At 44.3% G+C, this 10,309-nt stretch overlaps 1 protein-coding gene across 2 annotated transcripts in view; it reads left to right on the top strand.

Annotated features, from left to right (window-relative positions):
- Positions 1 to 10,309, top strand: part of LOC115942550 (disabled homolog 1) — a 1,065,325-nt gene that overhangs the window by 677,413 nt on the left and 377,603 nt on the right. Inside the window, exon 1 of one of the 2 annotated variants that reach the window (XM_081818493.1) lies at positions 9,155 to 9,288. The exons of the other annotated variant lie outside the window; for it this stretch is intronic. The gene's annotated coding sequence lies outside the window, so the exon portion shown is untranslated. Of the gene's footprint in view, positions 1 to 9,154; positions 9,289 to 10,309 lie in introns of those variants that run through there. 2 annotated transcript variants of the gene reach the window in all.

The following is a 10,309-nucleotide window of genomic DNA, read 5'->3' as shown; positions in this document are numbered from 1 at the left end:
AAAAAAAAAAAAGAGTGGTGACTTTTTCCTTGTGAGGTTTTCATACAAATTCAACTACACAGCCTAGACCTCCCAGTATAGAGTTTTATGTAGTCTCTTATCGGCTTTCTGGGACAAGGGAGAAGAGAACCATTTGAAGTATAACTGTGGTTTCAGAGCTTTTTGAGAAGAACTCTTCAAGGAATCATAAACTATTGGGGTTTCGAAGGAGAACTTAAAGGTGTCATTGCTCAAGATTCCATTCCTCCATTCACTTCCACAATCTGAAGCTTGAATTTGTCTATCCCATTTCTCCTAAGCCATCATCCAACCTGTATTTGGTTATCTCCTGTGCCAGGAAATTCTTTACCTTCTGGTGACACCCCCAGCATTGCTGGACAGTACTTTCATTTTGTGGGGGGTACTCTGTTTTGGCCTAACCATTCTTGCATTAATGTACTTTAAAGGATACTTTTTTTTTTTTTAAGATTTTATTTATTTGACAGAGAGAGAGAGAGCACAAGTAGGCAGAGCGGCAGGCAGAGGGAGAGGGAGAAGCAGACTCCCCACTGAGCAGGGAGCCCGATGCGGGGCTCGATCCCAGGACCCTGGGATCATGACTTGACGAAGGCACTTAACTGACTGAGCCACCCAGGCACCCCTAAAGGATACTTTAAAAAAACACACACACATTCATTGCTTTGGTAGTGCCTTACATAACATAGAGCACTCTTTTTGTTGAGAGTATAACATTTCATTTAGAACTCGCAACATTAGCACAAATGTTTGTGTTGGGCCATAATGGAATGGTTCCCATAAGGACTGTGGGGTCTGATTGACTGCTCCACTTTCTCTGCACTTGCTCTTCTAAAATTTTTAAAAATAAGCTGAAATAAACATATATTGAAATGCATAGATCTTAAGAGTAGTTTGGCCAGTTTGGGCAAACGTATTTGCCTATATAACCAACATACATTAAAGATATAGTATATTCCATTATTCCAGAAAGGACCTTGTGCCCCTTTCCAGACAATCCCCTTCCACAGAGGCAACCAGTGTTGTAATTTTTCTCATGATAGATATGAATTTGCCTGTTCTTGATCTTCATATAGAAGGAATCATAATAATGTTATTTTTGGTGTCTAGTTTCTTTCATTCAATATTTTTTGAAGATTGATCCATGTTGCTCTACTCGTGAGTAGTTTATTTTGTTTCTTGCATAGTAGTATTCCACTGTATGACTCTTCTACAACTTATTTATCCATCCTCCTGCGGAAAGACATTTGTGTTGTTTATACTTTAACCTATTATAAGTGTGTAACTTTCTAGTATGTATGTTTGTGTGTATGTGTGTGTATTACGTGTGTGTGTGTACTTGTTTTATTTCTCAGGGGTAAATACATAGGAGTGGAACACCTATAAATGCCCAAAGAGTAGATGTATGCTTAACTTGATAAGAAAGTGCCAGCTAGTTTTCCAGCATGGCAACACCATTGTACACTTCCACTGGAAACATATGAGACTTCTACATCCTCACCAAAATTGAATTTTGTCAGGCTTCCAAAATTTTAGCCGTTTTAGTGGGTGTGAAGCGATATCTCATTATAGTTTATTTGCATATTCTTTATGATCAGAGATGTCACACACCCTCTCATGTGCCTATTGACTATTCAATATATCTTTTTTTTTTTGGTGAAGTGTCTATTCGAGTGTTTTGTCCCTTTTGATTAGGTTGCTTATTTTTTATTATTAATTAAAAGGAGTTGTTTATATTTTCTGGATTTATGTCCTTTGTCAGATATGTATTTTGAATATTTTCTCTGGGCTTGTGGTTTACCATTAATTTCCTTAATGCTGTCTTATGATCATCACATGTTTTAAATGTTGATAAAGTCTAATTTATTATATTTTCTTTTATGTTCAATGATTTTTTTGTCTAAGAAATCTGTGCATACCTCTAAATCTTGAGGATCCTCTCTATAGTTCTTTTCTAGAATCTTTACTATTTTAGTGACTGTATATTGTTCTGTATATGGTGGAAGGAAGGGATCGAGGTTATTTTTTTTTCCATATGTTTGTCCATTTTTTCCAATACCATACTTTAAAGAATTTTCTTTCCTCAAGAAATTACACTGGCACCTTTGTAAAAAAAAAAAAAAATCAATTGACCACGTATATATGTTGGCCTATTTCTGGATTCTCTATTCTCTTCCACTGATCACTTTATCTGTCCTTAGACTAAGCTAAGACTGTACTGTCTTAATTATTGTAGCTTTATAGTAAATCTTGAAATCAGGTAGGATAAGTTCTCTAATTTTGTCCTTCTTTCTCAGGATTGTTTTGGCTATCCTAAGTCCCTTTACATTCTCACATACATTTTAGAATTACCTTGTCGATTTCTTGAAAAAAATGTTGTGGGATTTTTATTGGGTTTGTACTAAATGTATAATTAAGTTTGGGAACAATTGACATCAATGTTGAGTTTTCCAAACCATGAACATGGTATGTTCTCCATTTATTTGGGTCTTCTTTAACTGTTTTCATTAAAATTTTGTAAGTTTTGGGCAGAAATGTTGCATGACTTTTGTTCAATCTACTCCTACTTTGTGACATGCTCTTATAAATAGCATTTAAAATTTTCATTTTCCAGTGGTCTGACTGTGTAACTTTGGGTAAGATGTTTAACCTGAGTTTATTTTAACCTATAAAATGTGAATTCATGTTTTTTCAGAACAAGGCTAAGCATAAAAATATACAAATGGTTTTTGGAGTTCTTTAAGTATTAAGTTCATAATACAATACATGGTATATTAGAATTCTTTTGGCCAAAAATGGAAAAAAAGCTAATCCAAACCAGCTTAAGTAATAGAGGGAATATTTTGGCTCATATTGAAAAATCTGGGTGGTGGGATGGTAGTCAGCTTCAGGCATGACTAAACTGACATTCTTCAAGAGTTTCCTCATACATCTCTATTTTCTCTCCTCTTAGTCTGTTTTCTTCTCTGTTCATTTTATTCTCTGAAAGATTTTCTTTTTTTTTTTCCTTTTTAAAAATTCTTTATTTAAATTCAATTTAGTTCACATACACCGTATCCCCAGTTACCAGGTTAGAATTCAGTGATTCATCAGTTGCATATAACACCCAGTGCTCATTACATCAAGTGCCCTCCTTAATGCCCATCACCCAATTCTCCCTTTCCCCCCACCCACCTTCCCTCCAGCAACCCTCAGTTTGTTTCCTAGAGTTCAGAGTCTCTTACAGTTTGCCTTCCTCTCTATTTTCATTTTATTTTTCCTTCCCTTCCCCAAGTTCATCTGTTTTGTTTCTTAAATTCCACATACAAGTGAAGTCATATGGTATTTATCTTTCTCTGACTGACTTATTTTGCTTAGCATAATATTCTCTAGTTCCATCCATGTTGTTGCAAATGGCAAGATATCATTCTTTTTGATGGCTGAGTAATAGTCCATTATATAATATATATATATATATATATATATATACACCACATCTTTTTTTTTTTTTTAAAGATTTTATTTATTTATTTGACAGAGAGAGACAGAGTGAGAGAGGGAACACAAGCAGGGGGAGGGGAGAGGGAGAAGCAGGCTTCCCGCAGAGCAGGGAGCCCGATGTGGGGCTCGATCCCAGGACCCTGGGATCATGACCTGAGCCGAAGGCAGACGCTTAACGACTGAACCACCCAGGCGCCCCTACACTACATCTTCTTTACCTATTCATCTGTCGATGGACATCTGAGCTCTTTGCATATTTTGGCCCTTACAGACATTGCTGCTATAAACATTGGGGGCATGTGCCCCTTCAAATCACTATGGTTGTATCCTTTGGATAAATACCTAGTAGTGCAATTGCTGGGTTGTAGAGTAGCTCTATTTTTAACTTTTTGAGGAACCTCCATACTGTTTACAGAGTGGCTGCACCAGTTTGCATTCCCACCAACAGTGTAACAGGGTTCCCCTTTCTCCACATCCTCACCAACACCTGTTTTTTCCCTGAGTTGTTCATTTTAGCCATTCTGACTGGTGGGAGGTGGTATCTCATTGTGGTTTTGATTTGTATTTCCCTGATCTCTGAAGGCTTTTCTTATGGAATGGGTTATTTCAGTTACAGGCTTACCATCTTTCCAGTTTCTGGGCCAATGGTAAGGAGAAAGCATTTTCCCTAGTTGCTCTAGCGAAAGTATAGAGGTCGATTGGACCATCCCTGAATTGTGGCCAACAGCTGTGTTGCCCCTGTCTATCCCTGGAGCTGGGGGTTGGGTCAGCTCTACCAAAACTAAATGGAAACCAAACCACTGGGTGGGGGAAATGGTTCCCCAACAAAATCTGAGTGGTGTTTACCAGTGAAGGAGGAATGGGTACAGAGAGGCAAAAAAGGAAGTATCTCTCATAACTTGAACATAGTAGCCACAAAATACATAGCACTATATCCTATGGCATTCTGATTCTTCCCTGTTTTCATACTCCTTAGACACAGGAAACTTGGTCTTTCTGATAGCTTCTAGTCTCCTCCTATTTTCAAGTACTAACATCATGTTAAGCTCCATTTTGTGAGTGAAAAAAAATTGGGGTTTGTGTTAAAACTTAAGAGCCTTTTGATGATCATTTTAGCTCTCCGCTTTGTTTCTACTGTGCATTTAGCTAAAAAGAGCAGATTGGTAGCATAAATACAACAATTGCAGTGTTGCTAGTCTCCTCCACCCCCTCCTTGGAAAAATAAAAGGAGGCCTATTTATAGCAACTGTAAACCAGAGTCAAGTTTAGTAATCATACTGCCACACAGCCTTACCCTGGGGTCAAGAAAGGCCAGCATCATAAAAGAAGGGAACTTCTATTTTGATGAAGCCTTATAGAAATTTCTTTTCTTTTTTAACCTCAGAAGAGAAATAGCAATTGGGCATCTTACTTGAGTCCAGAGCATGTAAGAAACGTATCTGAAATGTGTGGCTAATGTACGGTTTGCAAAATATTTTTTCCTGCTTTTTAAAAAATCTGACCCCTTTCACAGTAAATTCCAAAGTCCTGAATATGGCAAACAAGACCCTTTAAAATTTGTTTATGTCACTTCCCTATATATAATAAACTATAACCACCCCCCTCCGCCCCCCCTTAAAGAATTTGCACATTCTCTTTTCTTGCCTGAATGAAATACCTTTCCCTGCTTCATCTGGTTATTCAGTTATCTTTTGAGATGATATCACTTCCTTCATGAAATCTTCCTAACATCCTACCCTGTGTTAAATGCTCCTATCTGATGTTCCCCTAGCATACTGTACTTAATTTTACCAAAGCATGTATTGGAATGCAGCATAACGACGTATGGCCTTCATATGTCTATGAGTTGCTTGAGAACAAGTTTTATTTTTGTTTTTGTTTTGTTTTGCTTTTTGTTTTCTTTCTTTGCCAATGCTGAACATTGTGCCTGGTATGGAGTAAACAATCAGCAAACACTTTTTGAGTAAAGGAATAGAATCTGAGTGTTAACATGAACTTGAGTGAAAGGGCCTGTGCGAGGTTTATACTTTAGGTATTAACCTTTGAAATTTTGTGCATTCTATATGCTACTATACTTTGAACACATGAGGTCTCTAGTAAACTTGGTGGAAATGTTCCTACTGAACATTATTCAAAATTTTACTAATTTGAGAGCTTTATGTGTATAGAAATATTAGCATAATCCTGGCATATTCAAGCACTAGAAACTGTTTGATAAACAGTGGCTATGTAGTTTGTGTTTGAAACCCCCAGAGCTTATGGCACAAATCTATTTATTTATTGGAAAAAATTATAGGAATAAACTGAGTTTTAAATAATATATAATATACAAAATGAGCTACTTTCCATTCCTTTCATTGGAGGAGTAATTACTGCTAATTGAATTTATGATTTCTGACATTTGATTTTACTTTTACTCATGGGTCAGTTTCAAACAGTACTCATACAGGCTGCCTGTCTGCGTAGCTTGAGAATCAGGTGCATCGGGATGAATTATGTGAAGTTCAATAAAACCCATTTGTGCCCATCCACCTGCCCATGCCCTTGCTTTTTTATTCAGTTGACTCACAGCTCCTAAAAAGCAGGGTCTGTTTCTGATTTATCGTCATTTCCATTGCCTAGCACAGAGCCCGATATATAAAAGGAATGCCATAAATGCTTGTTGATCTAAAATGAACTATTTTGGCGCTACTCTAGAAGGAGAACCAATGTTTACTAGGTGATTCCTTTGGTGCTAGCCATGTCCACTACATTATTTCTCTTAATACCTGCAGCGATCTCATGAAGCAGGTGTCTCATGAAGCAGGTAACATCATAGTAGAATGGAGAATGTTGAAGTGCAGAAAGGTGAGTAACTTGTCAAAGATGATTCAGGCCCATCAGATTCCAAAGTTGGCAGTCTATCCAGTACACATTAAAAGGGATATTTCTCTCCCTGGGTTGTCATGAAGATTAAATGAGTTAATGTATGGAAAACACCCAGAACAGTGCCTGGAACATAATAAGCAATGCATACATCTTTGCTGTTCTTCTTATTACTTTGCTGTTTCTCAGAGTAGATGGTAAAGGATTGTTTATTGATTTTTTTCTTTATGCCACACTTAGTAGAAAAGACATTGTTATTAAAAGAGAAGAAGAGGAAACAATACCCTTATAGGTGTGTTCTTTCTTGATATGTTTAGCATAGTAACTTAAAATAGTGCTTTAAGACTTGGTTTGGTTTAACCCAGAAGACTATTAGTGTCTTCACCAAGTCCTTGGTGAGCAGCTTGTGTGCACTTACCATCTATGTATCACATTTTCTTCCAGCTGGACTTGGGAACAGCTGCAGCTTGTTGCCCCTGTTAGATGTCATGGGAATTTGCCCAGTTTCTGTGGTTGACCTTGTTTAACATTGAATAGAGAGAGAGTTTTACACGAACCTCTTCCATTTCTATTACTTGGCCAACTCAGTGTCCTGCATTCCCTTCAAAGTCCGTAATCCTAACCCCACTGGAAAACAGAAGGAGGTGGAGGACAGAGGGAGGCAGTAAATGTTACATGCAGGGTCTTAAAATGCAAGTAAGTGGTTTTGATGTCCCGTGGGTGTCCTCAAAGCACTGAGGAACTTCAGTGGTTTTTGGTAGAGTCAGTGAAAAGTTAGACCTCTGTTCCATTACTTAAGGTCTGACATTTGTCCCAGATATCTGTAGTGCCTGTTTTATATACTCCCTTCCCCTATTTCAACCAGGTCTTCTCTGACTTGTCCACGTCTCCTGTTTTCTCTCTCTGCAGTTCAGACCCCTGGGGTCTGTCTTTATAGATGAGGACACTGAAGTGTTTTATTAATCTTAATAGAGTTGCCTGGTGAGCCTGAACTTCCTACTAAATGAATCGTAAGCGTTTGGTGGCAACTCTTCCCAACTTTGGAAAAGTTGGAGAGACTTGAGCCTTTCCCTGGTCCTCGCCTTTAGATGTGCTGTCACATCCAGAAGTGGATAGAAACCGTAGTACCAAGGGTGGCACCTCCCTCCCACCTTGCTGGGAGTTTCCTCTGATCAACTGTTCTGGCAAGATTGCATCCTGCCAATGACCTCACCAATTTTTTTGTCTCTATGTAAATTGCTACCTTTTCAGGAGGAGCATGACAGCCTCCCTTTGCTCAGGCTTCCATTTGTACAGAAGCTGTTATTACGGAATAAGTTTAATGGGTCGTGAATTTTGTGCAGAAAGGGAGGGTCTCTCGATGACTTTGTATGTACCAGCTATGGACGTATTGGCTCCACAAGGAGTGCATTAGGCTAAATATTTTTAGCCCATTGACTCTGGGGGTAATAACCCTAAATGCTTCATTAAATTTTCATGGATAAGTGACAGAGCTATGAGAAAAAAAAAACAAAAAACAAAAAACACCACCACCCAAATCTGCTACATTAGTTTTATTATTACACAGCTGGAGGACAGGAGTGTGGCCCCTAAAAAGAATAAAACTCAACTTTTTGAGGAACTCTTGCCTGCCTCTTCCTTCCCTTTTCCGGCCCTGCTCCCATGCGCAGCACTTGATCTGACTTTTTCTCTGCCACACCTGGCATTCTGGCGTCTGGAAACAGGTTATACCACAACAGACATTTACTGGAGTTGAACCCAATCTCAGGGTAGAAGAATTTCAGACCAACACGGTATTTTCTGCGACTTGGCAGCTCTTTGTAAACTAGGGCCAGAAGGAGCGAGCAACTGACTGTGTCCTGGCTGGGGCCTTTCCCCGTGCAGGTCGCAAGTTCGAATCGAATCCGCAGATTCTCTTCTCCCGAGCATTCTAAGAACGCGAGTGGGGAGAGCGGACGGGCCCGCATACTCTCTGGGGCGTGAGGCCCTTCCTAGGACTGACGGCAACGGGACCGATGCAAGCCTTCTCCCTTCCCCTTGCCCAGTTTTTCCTGGAGAGCCTCAGTGGAGACGCGGGGCTGCGGAACCAGGGTTGGCCGCTGAGAGCTAGCGTCCCCTCCCGCGAAGGGGCGAGGGGGCCACCGGCCGTCGCCGCACCCGCCTCTGGCTTTCCCCCGCTGGCACTCTGTACTTGGGAGTGCGTTAAGTTTGGAGGCTCGGATAAAAGAGTAGACCCTAGGGGAAAATGAGGGAGGTCGGAAGGGCGCTGCTGCTGGTGGTGATGGTGGCGAAAAACACTGGCTACTTTGTGAAAGCCGAGGCTGGGAGCTTTGACCCCGTCTCTCCCTCAGCCGCTCCCCGCGACGCGGCTGGGCGGGGACCCCACGCCCTCGGCTCCGTTCGCCTCGGTCCGCGCCGAGATGCGGAGTGAGCGCAGGGGCTCCAGAAGCGCGACCGCGAACCGCGGCGCCCCCGCTCGCTCAATCGCTCCCTCTGCCTCCTCCCCGTCGCCGCCGCGACTCGGCTTAGCTCTCGGAGCGCGCTCAGGCGGCGCGGAGAGCGCCCGGGCGGGGGCGGAAGCGGGAGCGGGAGCCGGAGCGGCGAGGCCGGGGCTAGGGGAGCGCCGCGGGCGGGCGGCCGGGAGGCGGCGGCCGGGGAGCCGGCAGGTGAGGTACGCCGCTGAGCGCCGGGCGGGCGCGGGGGCGGACGGGACGGGGGCCGCGGGAGGAGGCGGGGCTGCACGCGGGGCGGTCTCCTCCCCCAGCGTTGACGCGGGCCCGTGGCTCCCGGAGAGGATGGACCCAGCGCGGCGCTCGCCGGGGCTTCCCCGGGCTGGAGAGCGCGCCTGAGTGCCGCCGCCCGCCGGGCATGGGGAGCCGCTTCCTGCGCGGCTGCGGCAGCGGAGGAGGATGCTCTCGGCGAGCGGAGGTGAGGCGCTGCGAGGGCAAGCGCAGCCCCCGAGTTCAGCGCGGGCGGGCGCCGGGGGCGGGAGGGACCGGGCGCCGGATGGCTCCGCTGGGGCCCCGGGCGCGGAGGAGGGCTCCTGGGGCGCCCGTCGTGGGAGTTTGGCTGGGGTGTTGCGGGGATGGCGACTGCAGTTTTCCGCCCGCTCCCTCCTCTTGCTGGGGGTAAGGGGGAGACCTCTCTTCCTTCCTCCTGGCTCTCCCTCACCACCCCCAGTCTCCTTACTTCTGACCACGCGCGTCCTCTCTCCAGACGTCCTCACTCCAAACACTCGTCTCTCTCCGAGACCCCCTGCTCCTTCCCCCCTGCCGCGATTCCGGCTCTATCCACCGCTGAGCCCTCCCTTCCACTCCACAACCTCCCGTTTGCTCCCGAGCCCATCTCCCTGCCTCACTAGCCGCGTCCCCCGGCCGGACCCTCCTCCCTATTCATCGGTGGAGCTACGGCTCTGCCCCGAACTGTCGAACAAGCGGGTCTCTTCCACTCACCCTTGCCTTTTCGCAGACACCCTCGGAGCTGGACCCCGCATCTCCCCGGATCCCAGCCTTTCCCGAGTCCTCCGACGACTCAGTTCTCTGCCGCTCCCCGCTCTGTCCCATTCCCCAAGCTCCCCGCCGCCCCGCTAGCTCTCCTTCCTGGCTCGCCCCTCTTGGTTTCAGCTCCAGACTCGAGGCTGTGCCTGGGAAGCAGAGCTCAGGGTTTTTGTTTTGTTTTTGTTTCTGTTTTTCCTACTGGGGAAACTTTAAAATGCCTGTGGTTCGGTTCATAGAGAAGTCCTAACCCGAGGCAGAGAGAACCTGGAAGCAGGGAGTCAGAGATGGGGGCAGATTGTGTCGCGAGTCGGAAAGGGGCCGTGGGATGAGTGTACAAAGTAAATTCAAAACGGAGGGGGTTGCTGCAGCCGGGACTCTCCTTCCTTGGCTGGTTCCGTCCCGCGGAGTATTATTGTGACCCCTGGTGGGAGGGCGCGTCTTTTCTCTGCACT

Source organism: Leptonychotes weddellii, chromosome 4 (genome assembly GCF_054177405.1).
Source record: "Leptonychotes weddellii isolate Sample4059 chromosome 4, ASM5417740v2, whole genome shotgun sequence".
NCBI lineage: Eukaryota > Metazoa > Chordata > Mammalia > Carnivora > Phocidae > Leptonychotes > Leptonychotes weddellii.
Note: the sequence above shows the minus strand (reverse complement) of the source record. Positions and strands in the feature narration are given on the sequence as shown.